This window comes from Ovis aries, chromosome 2, assembly GCF_016772045.2.
Source record: "Ovis aries strain OAR_USU_Benz2616 breed Rambouillet chromosome 2, ARS-UI_Ramb_v3.0, whole genome shotgun sequence".
In the NCBI taxonomy this organism is placed as follows: Eukaryota; Metazoa; Chordata; class Mammalia; order Artiodactyla; family Bovidae; genus Ovis; species Ovis aries.
Genome location: NC_056055.1, coordinates 249,061,457 through 249,069,985, shown reverse-complemented (window position 1 = coordinate 249,069,985; position 8,529 = coordinate 249,061,457). Strand labels below are relative to the sequence as shown.

The 8,529-nt window shown below is 56.4% G+C and overlaps 1 long non-coding RNA gene across 1 annotated transcript; it reads left to right on the top strand.

Moving 5' to 3' along the window:
- The first annotated feature begins 406 nt into the window (after positions 1-406).
- LOC121818801 (uncharacterized) lies at positions 407-4,520 on the top strand. The gene is made up of 2 exons (XR_006058928.1): positions 407-548; positions 3,105-4,520. It is a non-coding gene; the product is annotated as an uncharacterized LOC121818801 (long non-coding RNA).
- The last annotated feature ends 4,009 nt before the right edge of the window (positions 4,521-8,529 follow it).

Here is an 8,529-nt window from a genome sequence, read left to right as displayed (position 1 = left end):
CAACCCACTCCAGTATTCTTGCCTGGACAGTCCCATGGACAGAGGAGCCTGGTGGGCAGCCGAATCACTCTGCTGTTCAGCAGTAATTAGCACAACATTGTAAACCAAGTCTACTCCAGCTTAGAAAATAAGGAAGCGTAAGGAAGGGGCTGGGCCCTGTTTGTGCTGAGTGCTGGGGCTCCACAGCCTGTGATGTGGCCTCAAAGGGAGCGCCCCTCTGGAGGAGGAGACAGACGTTCAGATGAGGAGGGAAGAAAGGCTAGTTTCTCTCGCCAAGCTAACGTGATTTTCTTTACAAAAGCTTAATCGGAACTTTCTTCAGAGCCCAGGCAGGATGAGAGGCTCGCCCCATGTTTGCTTTCTGGGCTGGGTCTGTAATCCTCCTCGGTGAGCACGGCTTCTAGATGCTTCCTTGGCTACAAGCCCCTGTGGCTGAACGTGTGCTCAACTCCTGACCTCCCCCTGGCTTCTGCCCTGGTTTTGGGTGGCTTCACCAGGACATGGTCTGATTCTCAGCCCTGGAACCCGGTTTTTGGTGTTTGGTGGAGGTGAGTCACACGGCCTGGGAGGGTGGGGATTAGGGGTGAGGCCAGGTCTGATGAATATCCTGCGAAGTTGGGTCGGTTTAGAACCCCTCACCGGGCCCGGGGTCACTCTGCACCACATCAGGCAGAATCAGACTCCCCCACCACCCTCGGGGACGTCAGGGACAACCCTGACGGGGACTCAGGAGGCTCTGAGCGGATGAGGGATAGAGGCCAACCTTCGGAGGAAAGGGGCCAGGGAGGGGGTGCTGGACGGGCCTGTCCTGACCGCGCTGTGAGACCCCGGGGTGGGGGGCGGACAGGCCCATCCTGTCTGAGCTGTGTGACCCTGGGGGGCGCTGGCCGATTGCCGGGGTCCAGCCCCTGCAGGATCCAGGGAAACCCGGAGGAGAAACGGCGTCGGCGATTGATTTAGAGAGAGAAGGAAAGAGAGTTGAAGATAAGAAAATAGAGGAGAGAAAGAGGCTGATATTCCTTGGTTTCCATAGAGGACCAATAAAACCTCAAGACAAGACGTTTGCCCTGTTCACGGAGGCCACAGGTGCTCTCCCGGTCTCCCGGGGGAGTGAAGACGCAGAACGTCTTCCCGTTCAGGTCTTAGAAACCCGGGCAGATAAGTGAACGCAGGAAGCCCCCATGCTCCAAGGGATCAGCCTGAAAAAGAGAGGGAGAGGCCCAAAAGCTTTATTTTTCAAAAGGTGCTTTTATACCTTGCCTTATGCATAGAGGGAAATGAAAGACGCAAGGTCATACAGAGTCAGCCCAAACATTCCAGCAGTTTTGCCCTTATCGAAACCAGGATTTTTCTGCATACCTTTTCCACAAAAGATGTTGTGCACAGTATCTTCTGGCCTTGGAGGCCTGTGACCATTTTATGGCCCTCTTTTGACAAAGGCTGCTCAACCAGAAAACTTATTTTCCCTCAGAGTGTTTTTTCTTCATATTTCTGATCTATGTCAGCCTCAGAAAATGCCAAACAGAGTTACGTTTTTCACAGAGCAAAGGTGCAGTGAGTTACAAGAAAGAACCAATTAGCTCAAAAGTCTGATATGGTTAAATTCAAGGCTACACGTGTTTTTCTTGCATTCTCGCTATGTTGACTAATGCACTCCCAGGTGCACAGTGGAGAAGAGATACGGGAACTTAGCAGCAAGCATTGGCCCAGTAATGAAATCCTACATCAGCGCTAGCACTACTCAAATAACTTTTAACTCTTTGAAAGGCTCTATGTTTTAGGCTTGCCGTGCCTCTCACAGTTGGGAGGCTGTAAATAATCACGAGTAGCTGTAAGAGTCTGGATATGCCTGCCGAGCAAGCTAGAATGCTAACAGAGGGGGTTTGATTTGAAATATTCCTCTCATGTCCAGGAGACTTATTAGCTATAGCCCTAAGTTGATTTTCTCCAGAGAAAGGTGGTCAGGGTCAGCCCCCTGTTAATGTCAGAGGAGTTGGGGAAAGTCATGAAACAGTGAAACAGACCGATTCTGGTTCTGGGGTAGATGCTCGAGAAAGCCTAGGCAGCCCCTTGAGTTCTGAAGCCTTGCTTAACAGTTCTCTTCCACATGACCTTGTCATGGGTGGGATCTCCCATGGCGGCTCCCGGCAGCCGATGGGCCTGTCCTGACTGTGCTGTCACCCCGGGGTGGGGGACAGACGGGCCCGTCCTGACCGTGCTGTGTAGCCCCGGGCGGCCTCTGGCCCTCTCTGGGCCGGGCTCTGTTTGCCCACGCCTGCCCTGCTGGGTCTCAGGGACCCGGTGAGCTGCAGCGAGGGCTCAGAGACTCCGGTGCGTCCTCCCCTCCCCCACCCCCCCGGGGGGCCCGGGCACTCGGGGGAGGCTGGGGACACGAGTTAGGGCTGTAGGGACAGCCAGCCCGCCTCCCGTCGGCTCCACATGGGAGGCCAGGTGCAAGGGCAGAGACGGGAGCTGGGGATGCTGCTGCTGGGGCTGCTCCCTAGCGCCAGCCACTGGGGCTCCTGGCCCTCCCCGATCAAAAGGAAGTGGTGCAAGGCCAGACCAGGAGCGCAGGCGAGGCTCTGCCGGGGCCCCCGCTGCCGCAGCAGGCCCTGAGGACAAGGAGCAGGTTCCCTTGCTCAGTCCGGTTCCTTACACGGGGTGAGGCTAGGACCATGTCCAGGGGCCAGGCTGGAGGCGTGGCTCAGGTGGTCTGCCCGCCCCTGTAGTGGTGCTGAGTGCAGGGGGCATGCACAGAACCTGCTTGTGCTTCAGAAGTGGCAGTTGGGGCTTTTTTTGGTCTTTTTGATCTTGTCCTTAACTTCCCCCAACCGTACGTGAGGTTAATTTTAGTCCCTTATAGTGAAAGTGAAGTTGCTCAGTCATGTCCGACTCTTTGCAACCCCATGGACTGTAGCCCATCAGGAACCTCCGTCCATGGAATTTTCCAGGCAAGAATACTGGAGTGGGTTGCCATTTCCTTCTCCAGGCGGTCTTCCTGACCCAGGGATCGAACCTGGGTCTCCCACACTGCAGGCAGACGCTTTTGCTGTCTGAGACACCAGGGAAGCCCTGTATAGCGTCTTTGTATTTTGTTGCTCCAGGAGATGAGATGTTTGTCCAGGTGCGAGCATGCAGCAAAGGGTCCCAGGTGCAAGTCCCAGGTCCCAGCCTGCCTCGGGAGGAGAGAGGCTGAGTTCCCGCGGTCAGCCCCAGAAAAGACTGTGGACGGCGAGCAGGCAGGCAGGATGAGGCTGGGGGCGTTGGCCACAGCCCATCTGGTAAGCCCTGCAGCCTCCTTGCCAAAGACTTCCTGAGATTTACGTGATTTCTCTGGAGCCAGGCAGGGTGCCGGGGGAGCTGGCCCCTCGCAGCGGCCGGCGGCTCACTGCTGTGTGATCTCGAGTCAGCCGCCGCCCGTCTCTGGGCCTCAGTCTCCTGGCCCTGATCCTCCCGCCTGCACCCCAGCACTGGCGGACCCAGCTTATGTGACCGAGTCACCTGATGGTGCCCAGCCTCAGTTTCTCCATCTGTACAGTGGGGATAAACACAGCGATCCCCTGGGAGGTGTCGAGGAGGACACGGTGTCCCCTGCACGGGGGCCAGGGGCCCAGTAGGTGGTCCGTACCTGTCTGAGGGTGTGGACCAGGAGAATCGGGGAACAGTACAGAGAGAGAGTAGGGGGGAAGCAGAGACAGAGCGAGACGCGGGGAGAGACAATCGAAAGACAGAGGGAGGGACAGAAACCAAGAGGCTGAAAGGCACCGGGCTTCTCCCACCACCCCCGCCGAGGGTCCCAGGGCTTGGGCAGCTGCGGCCAGGCCCCGGCTTCTCCAAGGCTCTCAGCATGCGCCGCCCCCACCCCCCAGCCTCCAGTGAGGGGAGGGGCCCAAGAGGAGATCAGAGACGCCGTCAGCTAAACAGGCTCCTGCAGAAGCGGAAACAAGCCGAAAAGGGCGGCAGGAAAGGATAAATCTTCAGACAAAAAGGTCCAAACAAAAGGGGAAAGGGGAGCAAAGGGAAGAGGGGCGGAAGTGGCCGTCAGGAGACTAAAGGAGGCGACGTGCATAAGATGAAAAGACCCAAAGCGAGGGGAGCCCAGCCTCCGATGGAGCAGGAGAGAGAGATTAATTCTGATTAACATCACACACCCACTCCCATCAACCTGGTTAATATCACACACCCACTCCCATCAGCGGCCCCGTCACCCTTCCTGTATAAGCCGGAAGAATATTTCTAGCAACTATTTTGTAAATTCAGGGATTTTTTAGTAGCTCTAGAAACTTGCCTTTTAAAAAAGAAAACAAACCCATCTCGTCCCATTTTTAAAAGGTAGATGCAGTTTGTTTAGAACTGAAATAATTTGCTGGTTGTTTGCTTCTTGGTACAACCAGAAAACGATGGGATATTGAATATGGGAGGCTTTGATTGTCTTGGGCATCAGCTTAAGATTCCCACAGATGAGGGGGTAGCTTTTATATACTGTAATCCAAAGCGTACTAAATGGCAGTTTGGAGTCAGCTGTGCGTTTGGTGTCTTGAATATTTTAAACACTGCCCATGCCACGGACGGAGGAGCCTGGTGGGCTGCAGTCCACGGGGTCGCAAAGAGTCAGGCACGACTGAGCGACTTCACTTCCGCTTTCACGCTGGTTTAGGTACGGTTGTTTCCTATCGCAAACCACTCACTCGGCCTTGCTCTCCCCGTCAAGATTCTGTAGCCCAGTTTTCCTAAGTGGTTTTGTTAACGTGCCGCGCGTGCGTCCGTGCTCAGTCATTTCAGCCGTGTCTGACTCTGTGCGGCCCTATGGACTGAAGCCCACCAGGCTCCTCTGTCCATGGGATTCTCCAGGCAAGGATACTGGAGTGGGCTGCCAGGCCCTCCTCCAGGGCAGCTTCCTTGTCCAGGGATCCAACCTGCGCCTCTTATGAGGCCTGCACTGGTGGGCAGCTTCTTCACCGTGAGCGCCACCTCGGAAGCCCGCTGTGCTCTGAACGGTTGACAATTTGGGTATGTAGTGTACTTGATATTAAACTGAATCCGCGGGACTTTTGATGTAACAGAGTATCAGTGTTTGAAGATATTGGTACTTGTTATCCTGTTAAGGAAAATTTGCCTCTATATTTTAAGCTGGAAAGCCGCTGGCATAACTGTTCAGAGAAGAATCACAGCTACGTGATTTTTTTTTTGGTACATATGTTAAAAATTGGGTACAAATTGAAATGTCTGTGTACTGGTCCTCAAAACAACCAATAAAATCTCATTTATGAAAAAAAGGCACAGAGACACTGGGGAGCGAGCAGGAGGAGTCCCAGAGCCCCCAGAACCCTCTCCTGCTCTGTCTCCCTGCCCCCTTCCCTGTCTCTTTCCTCTCTGGGGGTGCCAGGCTGCGGTGGGGAGAGGTCAGGGCTCTGCCCACAGGGGCACTGGGGCCCCTGGCGGGGCTCAGTTCAGTGCCAGGGCCAAGAAGCTGAGGACCAGAAAGCCCCAGGGCTCTTCAAAGGATGCCTGGGTCCTCTGCCTGGGGAGCCCAGGGCCTGCTGACTGGCTATGAGACAGAGGACCACAGACTCTCATGTCACTGACGGCCTAGACTTTTGAGTTTAAGCCAGCTTCCTGATCCCCGGCTCCAAAGGCCTGGAAGCTCCCGGTCCCTGTGAAATGCCAGAGTGAGGATGAGAATGAGGTTGAAGCAGGTGGTTTCCCAGGGCAGAGCCTGTAGGGGCTACTTAGAGAAAAGAACACTTCTGGGAGCAAGAACCACGTGAAACGGCTTCCTGGAGGCGGTGGTCTACGAGGGGCCAGGAGGGAGCCTCAGAAGCTCAGAAAGCTGGCTGGCGCCAGGCGCTTTAGAAATCTCACTGGTTTCTTCCTCTGCAGAGTGGGGACAGGCGCGGCCACCAGCTGAAGGATGTCAGTGGGGATGTGTTACAAACCCCAGCACTCCAGCCAGGTGTGCACGTGAGTCCTTTCTTGCAGGTGAGGAAAGTGGCCCCAGAGCGGTCGAGGGGCTGCCCCCGGCCCTGCAGCCAAGGCTGGGCCCACGCTCTGTCCAGCGCTGGTGGAGCCTTTGCGACACTGACCCCCTGGCTCCCACTGCCCCTTCTTTCCTTCCTGCATGTGGGGTAAGGCTGGGCTGGGTGGCCTTGGATCCATTGCTGGCCCTCCCTGGGCATGTCACCCGTGACAAACCAGGCCGGTGGCTTTCTGAGGGGATCCGAGAAGTGCCGGCTCCTGCAGTAGGGCTGCAGAGCCTGCCGGAGCGGGGAGGGGGCAGCAGGTAGGCTTGCCACCACCCTGCTCGGTCGCCAGTGTCTTAATCTGTTTTAGACGTGACCGCCTGCGTTTCCAGGTTACCGCTCCAGCCCCCTTTTCTCCTGAATTTCTAGAAGTATATGTGCCCCTACTCCGCCAGCCTAGCCATTAGGGCCCCCTCTGCCCCCAGGCCAGCCCCCAGCCCCAGGACTCTGGCCGCGCCAAAGCCAATAGGGGCTGGACGGCTCAGACCCCCGTCCTGGGAGGCTGCAGGGCTTGAAGGGAGCCGGAGCTGGGTGGCTGGCGTCTAAGGGACCTTAACAGTGTGAGGTGCTGGGACCTGGTGTCTCTTGGGTCCTCCTGCCATCAGGCCTCTGTGCGGGGGTCGGGGCTGCTCTGGGTCCAGGAGGCCAGACACAGGACAGCGTCGCCTTTGCCGGGGCAAGAGCTGGGGGTGCGTAGGAGGCAACAGAAGAGGCTGAGGCCGGTGGCCGCGGCAGCCTGGCTTCCTCCTCCTTGGAGGCAGCAGACCGAGCTGATTAACAGAGGGTCTGAGTCCCGCAGGCGAGTCCCGTGGATCCTCAATAGCAGGGCACCTTGGACATGTCGCTTAAACTCCCCGAGACTAAATTTCCTTCCCTGCCAAGCAGAGGCAACAGTACTGCTTGTCTCCCAGGTTTGACGCAAGGATAGAGGAGATGCCGGCTGTGCGCTGCGCGCAGGGCCGGCCCCAGCGAGCGCCCCTCCCCTCCGAGCGCACGTCCTGGGTGCTCGGCACGTCGGCCACGGGGCTCCTGCAGACAGTGTGCTCACAGGTCCCCCTTCCCCGCAAACCGTGCTTCCCTATAAGACAAACTGGAACCATGTCTGCATCTGCTCACAGCCTGGCCCACGGTAGATGCCCAAGAAACGTTTCTTGAATAAACGATGCTGAACGCTTCTGTTCACTGGTTTCTCCACCGGGGGTCTTGGCCGAAGATGTCTCACAGTAACATGGATGGTAAAAGCAGCAACTGGGGGGCTGCCTTAGCGGTCCAGGGGCTAAAACTGAGCTCCTGATGCAGGGGGCCGGGGTTCGCTCCCTGGTCAGGGAACTCGAGCCCACGTGACATGGCAACAGATCGCATGCCTCAGCTAAAACCCTGCATGCTGCATGGAGACCCGCCACAGCCAAATACGTGAAAGCCAAGCAAACAGATGAACACTACAGTGAAAAAGGACCGCAGTCGGACAGGCCAGAGGAGTGCCAGATGACCGGAGGGTCCGCGTCTCTAGTCCTAGGGATTCTCTGTCCTTTACCCCACCTTGCCCCCGCCTGGCTGTGTCTTTCTCGCCTTCTCTGGGGCTCCCTGTCTCTGTGTGTTCTGTGAGGCTGGCGGACCAACTTTTCTGGAAGGGCCCACTGAAATGTGGAGCTGTGCACCAGGGGCGCACTCTCAGGCATCCCTGCCCCGACGCCCCTCTCCAGGAACAATTCTCCAGCCCAGGGGAAGGTGGGAGAAAGCGCAGGCCCAGGCTTAGTCTCACAGTGGGGTGTCAGCAGTCGCCAGCTTGGCTGACCCTGAAAGATGCTGGATCTCTGCCTTCTTAGCTCAAGGAAGATCCGGTATCAAAGACGATGTCCCTCAACTCTCTGCCTCTTCCTATTTGATCAGAAGTTCGGAGAAAACAAACATGCTCATGGAGGAGAGTGAGAAAAGCACAAAGCAGATACTTCTGCAGACAGTCCCCTCCCCAGTCCATCTGTGGATCAAGCCAGACCCGACCGTAAGGATGCTGTGAGTCGCTTGGTTTAATATCCCACCCTTGCCCCACTTCCTAATGTTAAACTCCACCCCAGGTGGGGGTATTTCCCTCAGTTCTCAGGGCCTGGAAGAACCAGCCTTCTCATCCTCAACGGCTTTAGTTTTACCTTCTGAGCACCACGATTCACAGAACTGATTGTATCTTCCTTTTTCCCAGGGCCACCGGGAAACTCACAGCTAAATCTACCCACCAGATAGGATGCCTCTTTCTGTCTTTCTCTTTCTTTCCACACACTTTGACTTCGTTTTGTCACTTAAAAGATACATCACATCCAGGCTGTATTCTGTAAGCTGTCTCAGATCCTTCTTATCAGGATGTGGGCCACAAATCCATGAAGGAAGCAGCTACGCTGAACGTTTGTGTGGAGTGGACGCTGGAGAAACAGCAGTGGTGGTGGGGGGGAAGCTGCTGATGGGAGGGTCATGGGAACAGGGCCCCGGGAGGGAGGGAGGGTGGCCCAGGGAAAAC